This window comes from Martes martes (assembly GCF_963455335.1).
Source record: "Martes martes genome assembly, chromosome: 7".
Taxonomy (NCBI): Eukaryota; Metazoa; Chordata; class Mammalia; order Carnivora; family Mustelidae; genus Martes; species Martes martes.
The window spans coordinates 80,048,786-80,065,384 of record NC_137894.1 but is presented as its reverse complement, the minus strand read 5'-3'; positions in this window follow the sequence as shown (position 1 = coordinate 80,065,384).

The window sequence follows — 16,599 nt, the reverse complement described above, 5'->3', positions numbered from 1 at the left end:
TTTTAAAGCATCAAGCTGTAATAAGACCCTTCTATATTTGATTACAAAATAAAGCAGTTCTGTGGGATGCATCACAAATAGCCAACTTTGTGACAAATATGACCCTACCTCTTTTTACCAGACTTTCCCATATGAACAAATTTTTTTGCTCTGGGTTAGCCAGCATTTTTTCTCTAAAGAAGCTTAATAAAATTTGACCTATTACATCAGCTTTTTTTCTGAATGTGGGAAAAAATGTATGTAGAGAATGCACCACACCCTATGTAATAGTATCTGAGAACCATTAGCTATGAACAGTTGGGGTTGGGAAAGTAATTGTGGACTCTGGGGAGGAGGGAGAATGTTAGTGATTTTAAGGGAATACCTGACTGCAAAAATGCCACCCTTGACTCCAACTTAGAGATATTGTTTACTTAGCTTTGTTTTCACATAGATAACCTAAGGCACACTTTCTACGCAGGCTTTTTTTTTTTTTTTTTTTTCCTGGAGAGAGAGCTGGGGGAGAAGCAGAGGAAGAGAGAAAATCTTAAGCAGGCTTCACACCCAACACGTCCCACAAACCTTGAGGTCAGGACCTCATGACCTGAGCCAAAATTAAGGGTCTGAGGCTTAAAACTGAGCCACCTAGGTGCCCCTCAAGGCATTCTTTTAAGCTACTTTTCAGCCCCAAGGAAGTCTCTTCATGAGTAGATGTGATCATTTTCAAAGTTTAGTTTGCTCAGTGCCTGGATTAATTTATTTTCTCATTACTTTCAGATAGTCTTCATGGCTTTGATTTCTTTTTTTTTTTTTTAAGATTTTATTTATTTATTTGACAGATGGAGATCACAGAGAGGCAGACAGAGAGAGAGGAGGAAGCAGGCTCCCTGCTGAGCAGAGAGCCTGATGCGGGGCTTGATCCCAGGACCCTGGGATCATGACCTGAGCCGAAGGCAGAGGCTTTAACCCACTGAGCCACCCAGGCGCCCCTTGGCTTTGATTTCTTTTCACAGTATACATGCTTGCCTTTTTTGAGCCAGATGTTGAAAATGTTTTTTTTTTTTTTAAGATTTTATTTATTTATTTGTCAGAGAGAGCACAAGCAGGGGGAGTGGCAGGCAGAGGGAGAAGCAGGTTCCCCACTGAGCAGGGAGCCGGATGCAGGACTAGACCTTGGAATTATGACCTGAGCCCAAGGTAGATGCATAACCACTGAACCACCCAGGCATCCTGAAAATGTTCTTTTAACATTTGCTTCACACTGCATCATGGATAGTTGCTCTCCATTTAAAGCTTGTAGTCTTTTTAGAATCTGCGGGTCAGCAGTCAAGCTGAGAGCTGTGTGAAATACATTTTGTTTAAATACGATCCTTAATCTCAAGGAATTTATTACCATCTAGTAGGGAACACGATAGACACAAGTATATGGTCAGTGACATCTGGCTGATGCTATCAGTGAACTGTAGAGTAGCAGCAGATAGAGAAGATACTGGAGTGGTGAATCCCTGTTGTTAACAAAGGCATGGCAATTTGAGCTATTCCTTGAAGAATGGGTAGAATTTCTATAGGCCCAAAGGAGGGGGTAGAGAGGCATTTCTATTAGTTGGGCTAATTAGTAAGATGTCAGTGGAGGATTTTAAAGAGAAGAGTGGCATAATTAAAACAATTTTAAGGAGGATAGGCCTGGCAGTGGTACATGAGGATTTCAAAGAGAAGAAAATCTGGTAGCAGGAAGATGGGGTTTTTTTGGCCGTACAGGCATAAGGAAGTTAAGGCTTAGATCATGATAGTGTCTGTGAACATGGAAATAAATGTAACTGGAGATACTGGAAGGCGTTGGAAAACAAGTACAATTCAAGGCAGCTGCCTCGTTGTGGTGGGGCTAAAGGGACGAATCAGAAATTAAAATCTCATGTGTGGGTTACTGAAGGAAGATGAATTCAGATTTTAATACGTTGAGCTTGAAGTTTATCCAAGTGGAAATGCCAAGTGGAGTTGTTACTTGGGACAGAGAGAGTACAAACTTGGAAGTCTTATTTATGAAAGTGATAGTTGAAGCCCCAGAAATAGACAAAATTTAATCATCCAATATTCACTGAGTGCCTACTCTGGTAAGTATAAGTACACTAAAGAAAAAAAAGGGTGATTTCTGTCCTCTTGGAGATTGTAACAACTGGTGTGTTAGGACAGTTAACTGGAACACAGAGAAACTGGAGATGCCAGAAGAGAGATAAAAACAGTACTGTGGAGATTTGGAGATGGAGATTTCTTCTAGTTAGGAGAGCATTAACATTTTAGTATAATTTTGAAGATTAAGAGATATAAGAGGGGCGCTGGGGTGGCTTAGTCGGTTAAGTGTCTGCCTTCTGCTCAGGTCATGATTCCGGGATCCTGGGATCAAGCCCAGAGGCAGGAGCCTGCCTTTCCCTCTCCCTCTGCTTGTGCTCTCTCTCTCTGTCAAGTAAGTTTTCAAAAAAATTTAAAAAGAGATATGAAAGAGAGAATAGAGTGAACAAAAAAGCACTTGACTTTCAACCAGATTTAAAGCAACAGACGGAAGAGGAAAAATTGACAAACAAACATCAGACAGATATAGATAGGTGGAGAAAGTGGAACAAATAAATGGAAACACTGGTATCCTGGAGTTTAAGGATTTAAGTTCAAGAATTGGGGAAGTGGCTGTAAACATATAGAAAAGTTCAAAGAATAGGGCGCCTGGGTGGCTCAGTGGGTTAAAGCCTCTGCCTACGGCTTGGGTCATGGTCCTGGGGTCCTGGGATCAGCCCCCGCACCAGGCGCTCTGCTCAGCAGGGAGCCTGCTTCCCCCACCTCTCTCTGCCTGCCTCTCTACCTACTTGTGATCTCTCTCTCTGTCAAATGAATAAATAAAATCTTAAAAAAAAAGAAAGAAAGAAAGAAAGAAAAGTTCAAAGTATTATGTAGTTTACACCCATATACCCACAACCTGGATTCTGTAGTTAGCATCTTGTTATATTTGCTTTAATACCTATCTATCTATCAGTCCATTCCAAGAATGAGACTTTTTTGTTTTGCCAAGGGTTTTAATTTATTCCTCTTCTGTCCTCACTTTTTGCCACTATTGATCAAGCCTCTCCCCTCAGAAGCCCAGGTTGTTGTGAGCCTGCTGCATTTCACTGATAAGCCCAGATTCCCTAAACTTTCTTTATGGGAAAACCTCTCTACTCCATGTGCCTTTTCTTTAAAGGAAGGGTCCCGAATGATGGTTCACGGGAGAAATAATATTCCCACCCTTCAAGTTAGTTTAGTTAGCTCTCCCTGGAAGTCTGAACCTGAGAATGGAGAAGAAGCAGTTTCTAAATGGCTCCGTGATCTGTCTAGCTTTCTAGCAGTTTATCAAAAGACAGTTTGAGGACCACCTTAATTGGAATTACTAGAAAAACCTGTGAAAATGCAAATTCCTGCATCTCACCCTGGAACTACTGAATCAGAATTCCTAATGTGAGGCCTGGGAATCTGCATTTTAACAGTCATTGTTTCCCCACCTGTAACTCTGATACGGACTAGCACCTAAGAATTGCTTGTATAGTAGCAATAGCTCCAAACTGAGAGTCAGAAGACTTCTTTTGGAGTCTCAGCTTTCCCATGGACTGTGTGTGTTATCCTACTCTAGGGTAACTCAATCCCTCTAGGACATATCTTGAAGGGGAAGGAATTGTACTTGGTCTGAGATTCTTGTTCTCTTGATTCTAAGATTCTGTTCACCTCTACCATTTTGTGGAACTCTTAAAACTGAATCTCGTGAATTAGAAGCTGTTGGTGAAACTTTAATCAGATGAACTGAAAAGAAATCTTTAGGCTTATATTCATTTGAGCCATAGTTGTTTCCTTTCTTTCAACTAGCACATTAGTTACCCATCACAATAACTAAATTGTTGCATCTCATGAGTTCTCACTTGGTTTTTTCAAAGCTGAACCTTGGAATGAGCTTCAGGCATTTATTTCACTCAGTCTTTTGCCCTTTCATAGCTCCGCGTTTCCTTGGTGATTCCAGCGTTCATCATCCATCGTCTGCCAGGTCCACTCTGAGCTGTGGCCACTCTGCATTCCTTTTACATTGTTGATAAGAACCTTCTCCTTTTTCCTATAAAGAAAGTGACTTATTTCCTCAGGGCTCTGAATTGGCAGAAGTTAATGCAAGTTTTAAAACTATATTTAGTAGGGAAAGAGAAAAACATTTGATTGTCTTGAGCAACAATTAAATTTTGTGCCCTCAGTCACCTTGATGTTGGGTAGGATTTTTTTTCCATTGTAAATCTGGGCCTAATTTTACTTTCAAGATGATTTCAGAATATTATTTTAAATGTGTCTCAGTGTTCTTGCTACCATCTCATAAATAATAATGATGAGTGCCCGTATCCTTTAACAACGTTGTTTTTAATCTTTTTCTTTTCAGTGGTATTACAAATTTGCTATTTGCTAAGCTTTTCTGAAAATGTTATTGGCAGATCTTACTCACTGAGGTCATGTGATCAGAATAAAGTCCATCCAGTATATAGCCCACATATTTGTGTTTATCCTAAAAAATGTGTAGTATAGTAATAGCATATTAATTCTCATATGTTCTCCTCTTTTTTTCCTTGACATTTTCATTTAGAAGTAGGAAATCATGCAAGCATTTTAATACTGAGCCACTGATACCCTCCATCTGATTAATATTTGAGATTATTTAATTAACCAGATACTTACTACTTAGTATGTGCAAGGCAGCAGTTGACATCACAAGCAAAGATATGTATATTGCAAGATACCTACCATTAAGCTTACAACAGTCATTCATCCTAAGTTACACAGTAATCAGTAGAAAAAATAAAGAGTATAAGAGCAGAAAAATTAAAAGAGTATAATGTCATGGAACTCAAGAGAAGGGAGAAGTTCTATTCAAGGAGGTTGTAGTGAAAGATATCCAGTCTACTAGAGAGGACAAATAGGAAAGAATGTTTAAAAAGCTGTTGGAATTGACAATTAAAGATCACTGAATGTTACTGAATACAGATTCCTTGGAATTAGATAAGCCAAATTTCTTTCAAGGAAGGTGAGGATGAAGGGAATCAAAGAGGTATAGTTTTGTATGAAGCCAATATTAAAGGATTTTTTTAAGATGCAAAAAATCTGAGCATGTTTTTAAAGGAAGGGGAAGTAGGGAGAGAAATTGAAGGTAAAAACAAAACAAAAAAAAAAAAAAAACAACCAAGGGCTTATGGAGCAAAATCCATATCGAAGGCATAGTAGACAGATGTTTTGGGAAAACTTTAGGTATCCTCTGAGATGAGGAAAAGATTGCTAGATGTAGGATGAAAAGGAGAGTTCTAATGGAGTTCAGACATCATGCCCTCTTCTTTTGCTATAAAACATGACTTGATCATCTGGGAGAGAGGAAGATGGCTCAGAGTAGGGCTGAAGGACAGTAGTGCATGTGTGACAAAGCCACTTTAGGAATTGGGTAAGTGAGCCAACTAGTTGAGGCTAGAAATCATAAATAATGCAGCAAATTAGAAAGCAAGGTTATGTAATTCTCTTGGCAGTCCAAGAGCAGATCAGAAAAAGCAGATGGTTGGCTTGATCCACATTCAGGGATTGGCAGGGGACATGGGGTGGAAGGAATTAGGAGTGCAAGTAAGAAAATGGTTGAAACACCTGACCTCAGAAAACCAAACTGGACAAAGAAAAGATTAAAAATAGTAATAATAAAAGCAGTTAGGACCTAACAGATTAGATGACAAGAGAGGTCAAGAAGACTAGAAAGGGAAGAAGTTAGCAGAGGAAGTTCAAAGAGAGGGAGCTATGGAAGGCTTGGAGACTGGGCACAGTACGAAATCTCTGAGGTAGAGCCATCATGAGTCATAACATGATCTGGGATGAGGCCATGAGACTGTGTAGCTACAGTGGTTGTGTCAAGGAATTTACAAGGTGGTGTGTTGGGGGTGAGGGTGCATCTGGCTGGCTCAGTCAGTTAAGTGGTCGACTCTGGATTTCAGCTAGGTCACAATTTCAGGGTCATGGAATTGAGCCCACATGGGGCTCTGCACTCAGTGTGGAGTCTGCTTGTTCCTCTCTCTGCTCCACCCCCCACCCCCCACCACTCTGTCTCTTACTCTCTCTACCTCTAAAATAAATAAATAAAATACAATCTTTAAAAAAAAAAAATTAAAGGTAATGGGTTGGATGACTATGTCATCTGGATAATGAAGGTAACCCAGAATGATAAGACTCAGAATAGATAGAAATACCCATAATCCTGTGCCCAAATGCTTAACCACTGTGAGAATATAGAATGAAGGTCAGCAAAAGGCAGAGTTGGGGTTGGAGAGAGAGTAGTGTTCCAGGAGGATGTGAATTTCAGAGGAGGACCCCAAGAGAGCTAGTCTGAAACCTCTGGGAGAGCCTGGGAAATGTCAGCTCCATTTCCTGGCCTTGAAATAGGAATCACCTTCACTTGAAGGGAATTGTGTGTTCTGGAGGAAGTTGGATTTCCACTATAGCAAAGAGGTCAAAAGATTGTTAAGGACAGGTTAACAATATAAGAAAGTTTATTAGCAATAGGATGGTATTTTAGAAGATAAAGTGGGATTAGTAGGAGAATAAGCAAACTACATTGCATAGGAAAAGAGAGCAGATAAAAGAAAAAGTGACTAGACAGACTTAGGATGAGGGGACAAGGCATTAAGAAGGACACAAGAGTTGCAGGGAGGTGAGAGAAGAAATGTGAATGCAATTATAATGCTAACTTTTGGCTGAATATTGTTTGTCATAAATGAAGCAAAAGAAGCAAAAGAAATTGAGAGAGATAAGGGATGTTAAAACAAAAGCATTACTTATGCCTGAATATTGTTTAGGAGAGATGAAGCAAAATGGAGATGATCTAGGTGTGATATCTAATATTAGCATAGCATCTCTTTTAAAGTTTGTTTTCAGGTTTAAATGGTTTGTTCTGGGAAAAAACATCTAGGCATCTTCTCCAACCCCAACTTTTTCCAAGTATTTATTTATCTTTCAGGATTGGAAATACATTGAATGCCCGATCTATGATGAGCATAATTCAGTTCCAGTCCACCCCATTATCCCAGCCTGCCCGCTCTATCAAAGTATCTATCTCTGATGTATAATTCACAGGCCATAACACTCACCATTTTAAAGTGTTTGATTCAAGGGTTTTTAGTATATTCACAAGGTTATTCAATATTCTTGTATTGTGCAATATTGCAATATCACCAGTCTTTAATTCCAAAATGTTTTCATTTTATTTATTTATGAATATTTTCATTTATTTATCTTTTAGAGAGGGGGAGGGGCAGAGGGAAAAGGAGAGAGAGAATCTTAAGCAGACTCCATGCCCAGCACACAGCCCAGTGCAGGGCTCACTCTCATAACCCTGAGATCATGACCTGAATTAAAATCAGAAGTCAGACACTTAACTGACTGAACCACTCAGGCGCCCTGAATATTTTCCTTTTAAAATGAAGTTTTATACCATTAAATTCATTTCCCACTTCCACTCTACCACAAACCCTTGGTCTCTGGATTTTCCTATTCTGGACATTTTATATAAATGGATTCATATAATATTGCACCTATTATGTCTGGTGTCTTTCACTAAGCATAAAGTTTTCAAGGCTCAACCATGTTGTAGCACGTATCAGAACTTTATTCTTTTTATGACTAAGTAGTGTTCCATTGTATGGATGTACTACATTTTTGTTTATCCACTTATGTAATAGATAGACATTTGGCTTGTTTCCACTTTTCAGCTATTTTGAATAATGCTGCTATAAACACTGAAGTACAAGTTTTCGTATGGACATATATTTTCATTTGTATTGATTGTATGTTTAGGAGTGGAATTGCTGGGTTGTACAGAAACTGTAACTTTTTGGGAAACTACCAAACTGTTTTCCAAAGTAGGTGCGCCATTTTATATTCCCACTAGCAGTATATGAAGGTTCCAGTTTCTCTACCTTCTCACCAACACTTGTTGTTTTCAGGTTTTTTTCTTATAGCCATCCTAGTGACTGTGAAGCAGTACGTCATTTTGGATTTTATTTGCATTTCCCTATAACCAGCATTGAGCATATTTGCATGTGCTGATTCCCCTTTTGTATATCATCTTTGAAGAGATGTCCTTTAAATTATTTTTCCAATTTTTAGTTGGGTTGTCTTTTTATTGTTGATTATAAGTTTTCTTCATATATTCTGGATACTAGACCCTTGTGAGTAAATGCTTTGCAAATTTTTTTTCCATTTATGGGTTATCTTTTTATTTACTTGATAATGTCCTTTGAGTCACAAAGGTTTTTAATTTTGATGAAGTCCAACATATCTTTTTCTCTGGTTGCTTACTCTTTACGTGCCATATCTAAGAACCCAGCATATTTATAAATAGCAAGTCTTCTCATTCTCAAAAATGTCCAGGTAGACAACAATTTATATGGACAATCTACAAATAACAATCTCAAGGATAGGTAATTAGAAGCACCTATGCAGGTGGGTAAGTGAATGCTGACTTATTTTATCCTTACCTCAACATAGCCAGTGCTATCATTTGGCTTCTCCCTAAAGAAAATCTGCCAGCAGTTGTAGTTGCCATTTGTATACCTACTCAACAAATTTATGTTGAGCACTTACTATGTGTCGGGTACTTATTCAAAAGGGGAGAAATAGCACCAGGAAATTGCAAAGAAAAAACTTTTAAAAATAATTTTCTTTTTCTCTTTCTTTCTTTTTTGTAAAAGCAAGATAAACAATTAAAAATATCAAAAAAGATAAAAAGGCCTATAATCTCATTGTTCAAATACAATAATTTTATTTTTATTTATTCCCTTATAATCTTTGTTCGTAACCACACACATATTTTAACACAGTTCAGGTATAAAAGGATTTATATTTTGCTATTGCTTTTTTGTGGCTTAATATTTTATTTTAAGTATATAAGAAACTGTTTTGTTTTTTTTTTTAAGTTTTGATCTCAGGGAGTATAAGGGAGAGGAAGCAGACAAAAGGAGAAAATGTGTAAGTCAATAAGATATTATTAAGATGAGCAAGTATGGTCTATAAATGGATTTGTGTTCTGGTCTGTGAATGCCTGTAGGTTGGCAAATTGAGTTCAAGAGTATATAATTCTATTCCATATTATTAACGTTTTTCTTTTTCTTCCTGATCTATGACTCCAGCTCCACTGATTACCATAATCATATTATACAGCTTTTTAAAAAAGATTTTATTTATTTATTTGACAGAGAGAGACACAGCGAGAGAAGGAACACAAGCAGGGGAACAGCAGAGAGAGAGGGAGAAGCAGGCTTCTTGCCGAGCAGGGAGCCAGATGTGGGGCTCCATCCCAGGACCCCAGGATCATGACCTGAGTCCAAGTCAGGCGCTTAACGACTGAGCCACCCAGATGCCCCATATGGTTAATTTAATTTGAGTTATTGTTCATGTTAGTCAGTTAAATATTTGCATCTAGATAACATTCTCTCTTTTTTTTTTTTTTAAATTTTATTTATTTATTTGACAGACAGAGATCACAAGTAGGCAGAGAGGCAGGCAGAGAGAGAGGAGGAAGCAGGCTCTCCAGTGAGCAGAGAGCCCGATGCGGGGCTCGATCCCAGAACCCTGGGATCATGACCTGAGCCGAAGGCAGAGGCTTTAACCCACTGAGCCACCCAGGCGCCCCTAGATAACATTCTCTCTTATAAGTTTGTAGCTAAGCAAGAAGTTTGACATATAAACTAATTTTTATTAGATTTATTTCAAGAATAACATGTCCCAAAGAAGTTAGTAATAGACATATATATACACATTACACTTTCATAAGTATGTCATATAATATTGTATATAGTTTCTCCTCACATGTGATAATTCAGTAGGAATACTATTAATCAACCAGGTAGAGTTTTGTCCTTTTACTGGGGAAGTTCAATTTCTTGAATTAGACAAGTAATCTTAGATTATGAATTTTACAACAAATTTTATGGGTCTTAATATTACCATGTTATCTTGTATAATTATTGTTTCAATATATTTCATTTTTTAGTAGATAATTATGCATCTTCAGTTTTTACATTCAAATGTCAGATGAATAAGGCTTTGGTGGGATGCCTTATATGCTATTTATAAAGAACAAAATATCCGGGACGCCTGGGTGGCTCAGTTGGTTAAGCAGCTGCCTTCGGCTCAGGTCATGATCCCAGCTTCCTGGGATCGAGTCCCACATCAGGCTCCTTGCTCCGCGGGGAGCCTGCTTCTCCCTCTGCCTCTGCCTACCACTCTGTCTGCCTGTGCTCGCTCGCTCTCTCTCTAACAAATAAAAAAAAAAAAAAAAAAAAAATTAAAAAAAAAAAAATAAAGAACAAAATATCCTTAAATGAAAGCACTAAATTATTCTCTTAAGTTACCTGTCTACAGGTAAATAATTTACTTTCTAAAGAGCTTGCAGCTAAAGTTGACAGCTTTTGTAATACATCAGGTAGGGTATATGTTATGGTGAGTGCTGTGAATTGTGTAAGACTGATGAATCACAGACCTGTACCCCTGAAACAAATAATACATTGTATGTTAATTTAAAAAATATTTAGTAACACAGCCCTCCTCTTTAGTCCTAGTTCTTGCTTGACCTATCCCGTTCCTCGGGTTTTGGCTCATGTTTAGAACGAAGCTGCTAATGATATTAAATTTTGTTCCTTAACCTTGACAGATTAACTACATGATTAATTTGGCTTATGATGGTGCTTCCTGTGGTTCCCATCAGGAACTTTCTGGCAGGGAAAAATTGACAAGCTGACCAAGGACTCTCATCTAAATCCTCTCAGCCCCACTTTTATTGATTACCCACAGACACCTCCTCTCCTCTTCCTGGAATCTGCTATGGATCCCACTATCCAGAACCTTCTTTCCCTGGCTATTGAAGGTTTGTTGCTGCCTAGTCCTCCCCCTTACCATGGAAACCTTCCTGTCCCGCTGCTCAATCTTTCAGGGTCACATCTTCCCTGTCTTCCAAGGTGAAACTATATTAAAGGAATAAGCCAGGAGATCTCCAGGATTTTCTCTCCCACCCCAAGTAAGAGCATCTCAACATCAGCCTCCTGAAGTCTCTTGCTTTATCTTATGAAAACCAGAAAAATGAGTCTAATCATGAGATTTTAAAGACAGAAATTAGTTTAAAAAGATTACCATTGTAAACTAGAGTCATTTAAGGTCCTCTTCACTCCTTGCCAATCACACCTACCTGTAAGTAGGAGAGAGCAGTTTTTTCCTCTCTCTTCAGGTCCAGGTAACTAAATGCTAGCAGTACTATAACCAGGAACTGATGTTTAGATGTCTATGTGTAATGAAATGACTATGAATATGAATTTGATAGGCCATATGCATATCGCTTTACTTAGACATGTAAGTAACAGTTGAAAGAAAATCAAATAAGTGAAAATGATTGTTATGTGGAGGTAGTAGGATTATGTTTTTGTTTCCTTGCGTTTTAAAAATTTGTATTTTCAAGCAATGTGAATAATATTTTAAAATAAATATCACTACATATATATAAAAGAAAAACTTTTAAAAGTACTGTTCTATTTAGCATATTTTGTATAGTTCTGAATATATATGGTACTATGATAATATGAAAAAGATATCAGACAAGGATTCAGAAGGCTTAGTCTTAAATCTTACTTCTGGAATCTTGTTCCAAACATGGACAAATCACCTAGCTGTTCTGAACTTTGGTTTCTATTTCTTCCAAATAATAGCTATTCTATTTACTTTGAAGGTGTTTTTATAAGAATAATAGTAGAATACTTGAATTTTTAAAATTGGAAGATATCTTAGAAACCTAATATGCATGCTCATTTTCCAGAGGAGGGAATTGAAGCCCAAAGAGATTAAAAAGCTGACTTATAAAATATATGGCAGCAACTCTGGAACAAAACCGTAAAGTTTATGCACATCTAAAACACAGTATTTCTTAATCTGATTGGAGAAAAATGAATTGGAAGGGACTTTAGGTGTCCTAGTCAAGTATGAACGTAATTGCAATCATTTCTTGCATATAGTATTAAATGCATAGTTGCAAATCTACATTTGCTCAATATTTCTGCTTAGAAACACTAGCCCTGAGTTTAAGTGCTTCTTTCAAGGTTAGATGGTCTACTATTACTTACTTGCCATCATAGATCAAGACCTATGCTGTTGTAAGTGTCACTTCTTCGCTGAATATTTATAGTAGTAGTTTACCAACTGTAGAAAATCCTACCCATGGCTCAAAAGTTCTTATTAGAAATTTAGTGCTAGGGGTGCCTGGGTGGCTAAGCCGGTTGGGCTGCCGACTCTTGATTTCAGCTCAGATGATGATCTCAGGGTGGTGAGATCAAACTCAATGTCAGCTCTGAGCTTAGTGTGGAGTCTGCTCAAGAACTCTCATTCTCCCTTTCCTTCTGCCCTTCCCCCAGCACACATACATTCTCTCTTTCATTCTCTCTCTCTCTAAAATAAATAAATCTTGGGGCACCTGGATGGCTCAGTCTGTTAAGGTTCTGCCTTCAGCTCAGGTCATGATCCCAAGGTCCCGGGATTGACCCTGTTCAGTAGGAGCCTGCTTCTCCCTCTCCCCCACTGCTTGTGCTCTCCTTCTCGCTATCTCTCTATCTCTCTCACAAATAAACAAAAATAAATAAATAAATCTTAAACAAAAAAAGAAATCTAGTGCTAAAAGCTATCACAGAGGGGCGCCTAGGTAGCTCAGTTGGTTAGATGGCCAACTCTTGATTTCAGCTCAAGTCATGATCTCAGGGTCCTGGGATCAAGCCCTGCATTGGGCTTCAGGCTCAGTGGGGAGTTTACTTGGGATTCTCTCTGTCTCTCCCTCTGTCCCTTCCCCTCCCCCACCTCATGTGCTCTCTTTCGCTCTCTCTCTCAAAAAATAAATAAATCTTAAAAAAAAAAAACTGTCACAGATTACAGCATACTCAGCAGTACATTGACAAATAATGCTTGATAGATCAAAAAGTAGAAAGCTGTATCACAAAGTGTGAGCATATCTTTTGTTGGACTGGGGTATCAATGTGGTTTCAGGCTTTAGATTGTATTGAAATCGACAGGGTGGAAGCTGTGCCCAACCCATGTGTTTTGTGACATGAGCTTGCTACATGTACGCTCCAGTTTCCTTGATGGTTTCATCAACACTGAGCAACCTGTTAAGACTGAGTGGATCACTAATAACAAACTTCCAGAGCTGTATTTCCCAAAGTCTGCTCTGAAGGAAGACTAGTTCTCAAAGATACGAGTTGCATTCCTTTAAAAAAGAGACTATATTCCATTGCCAAATAAGCTTGGGAGACACCACATAAAATGCAGCTTATTCTTATCCATGATGATTCTCTAGAAGATGGCTATATTAACATATAGTCTTTGTGAAATTTATTTAAGAATGCCTATTTAAAAGAACACCTATTAACCTCTTAAGGATTACAATCAAGAGCAGGACACTAGAGTTCTATGGGAGAGCTGTAGTCCCGTTGTTTAGATAATACTGTTCTACCGTCATTGAATTTTATAATCTCAGGGGTAGAGGCAATCTTAAAAGTAATCTATCATCTTCAGTTTCCCAAATGTAGGCTGCTTGGAACCTAGAGTCATTATATCAGATGTATTTAAACAATAAATTAAACAAGATATCACATAGCCAGTCAAATGGGTAACTACTGGTTTACTCTGTAATTTTTACATATATCATTAAATACCAACAATTCTAAGAATGCTTCATTTATTGGTAGGGAAGTTGTTCCTTTATAAAAAGCCAAGGAGAGGTAGTATAATGCACTCTACTGCTGAGTATTAAAAAATAGAAAATATATACAGTTCTTCATCCCTTCAACAATACCAGATGGGAAGCTTCTGTGTGCCAAACAGAACACCAACTGAGTTAACAAGCTGGAATAAGTTGGGACAGAAAAATAAGGCAAGTGCCTGACAATGCTAGCTATTATTTGACAATGAGCAACCTGCTAGTTATTTCCATTATATCTTGAATCTTTTGCTACCCCTCAGAGAGGGAGTCATTATTCTCATTTTAAAGGGAGGAAACTGAGCTTCAAAGATACAAAGTGGTGTTCCCTAGGTAATACCTACTAAGTGGGGGAATTAGGATTTGAACACAAGTGACCTAATTCCAAAGCTGTGTTCTTTCTGCTAATTATAATTAGCAGAAAATTATTATTATAATAATGCTAATTATAATATCGTGACTCAAAATCCCAATATGGGACTGAACAAAGTAAAATAGAAGTTGAAAGGTAGAACACATTTCTGTTTGGTTAAAACTAAACTGGTTGTTTTTCAGGGTTCTATGTTTTCTTTTTTTTCCTCTTTCATTGTGTCAGCTGTCAGCTCCATATGGAAAAGTTCTGAACTAGATCTCTGGTTCTGACCCACATTTCTCCCTGGATGCTCTACTCAAATGTGACATGTTTACAATTAAAAGTGTTGTTTACCCCTCCAAACTGACTCCTCCTTCTCATTTAATTCTCTTAGTCATTTAAGCTCAAAATTTGGAGTCATCTTTGAATCTTCTGTAAAACTAGTAGTCGGACTCAATGATACATAATATCCCTTCCAGCTCTAAAAATTCTAGTGTAAAAATTCTAGTGTTGTTATTTTTGTACTACACGTTCAGTTAAAATGAATTACATTCTCTTCTTTGGGCCTGCTCAAATTATTTTCCAGAGGGTTGTTCTTTTTAAAGATTTTATTTATTCATTTAACAGAGAGAGACAGCCAGAGAGGGAACGCAAGCAGGGGAAGTGGGAGAGGGAGAAGCAGGCTCCTCATTGAGCAGGGAGCCTGATTCAGGACTTGATCCCAGGATCCCGGGATCATGCCAGGAACCGAAAGTGGAAGCTTAACGACTGAGCCATCCAAGCGCCCTCCAGAGTTTTTTTAGTATCTAATAGAATACATACATCCTACTCATTCATTCTTATGCATCCTTCAAAGCCCATTTTATTTATTTAGTTATCTTTAAAACTTTATTTATTTTTTTTTAAAGATTTTATTTATTTATTTGAGAGAGGGAGAGCATGAGGAGGAGTAGAGGGAGAGGGAGAAGCCAACTCCCCGCTGAGCATGGGGCCCAGTATGGAGCTCAGCCCAGGGACCCCCAAGATCATGACCTGAGCCGAAGTCAGACACTTAACTGACTGACCCATGTAGGTGTCCTTTTTTTAACTTTCTAAAAAGATTTTATTTATTCATTTATTTTGAGAGACGGAGCGAGAGAGAGAGTGCAGGGTGAAAGGCAGAGGGAGAGGGAGAGACAGAATCCCAAGCACACTCCACATGGAGCTTGGAGCCCAACGTGGGGCTCAGTCTCTGGACCCTGAGGTCATGGCTTGAGCTGAAGTCAAGAGTTAGACACCTAACCACCTGAGCCACCCAGGCACCCCCAAAGTCTACATTTTAAATGTCATCTTTTTCTTTAAACCCTTCATGAGCCTCCCAATAGAACTTCATTTCTCTCTCCTTCAGGATTTATAATACTTTATTGCCTTTCTCAGGGTAATTTATAGTACCCAATGTGTCTGTGTATGTGTCTGTCTGTGTTTGTGTGTGTGTCTGTATATATCAAGTGGAGTAAATAGGATGCCTAGGGGAATGCTTGACAAGAGATGGAGCGTGAGCAGAGTGATGAGAGCTTAGGGACTGGGCACTGGCACAAGGTTTGGAAGCAGGGGTAAGAAAAGAAGAAAGTTGGAAGGGTGGTTTGTCATGGCTAATTTTGGAGTTGCAGAACCGTAGTGGGTAAATACAGCATCCTCCAAAGGGAGAGATGGCAGCTATGGGTGATTTCTTAAATATAGAGGAGGTATTCAAACAAGTAAATATCTCAAGGATAATAAGATCCAGGTTTCTCTCTGTAGGAGAAAGGAGTTACAAATATGGGCAAAAAATAGAATACACTGTGTGATGCTAGATTGGAGATAATACTGTGAAATATGGTTTTTCAATATATATTGTTGGATAAAGAAATATAGTTGTAAATGTGTGATATATATATATATATAGAGAGAGAGAGAGAGAGAGTTATCTATATAGATGCACTTTATGAGTATAAAAATATTCACTAGCCACATCCACTGAGAGCCTGAGCAGTGATACCCCAGTAGCACTGAGCACACCTAGTGCTTCTAAATACCATTCTCCACTAAAAGAACCAGGGCTCCTGGATAAATGGCTGCATCTAGGGTTGGGGCAAGAAGATCTTAGAACATCTTACACTGCCAGAAAATAAGGGAGTGCTCAAAGAATGATGGAGGTGTGTCAGAAGGGCACAGAATAGTGAAATATTAGTGTAGACTATGGATAGTGTGTATATGGCATATAAAACTCTTTCAATTTTTCTGTATTTTAAAAGTGTTTTATAAAAAATATTGCAAAAGAATTTAAAACACACAAAGACACAGGAACCAGCATGAATGGGGCTCCCCCAGACCAAACTTGGGATAATTTTAACATCAAAATAAACAATGATAGAAATAGATTATGACCCATTTAATAGGAAACTCTGAATTTACAGATATAAACAAATAAATTAAAATTTTG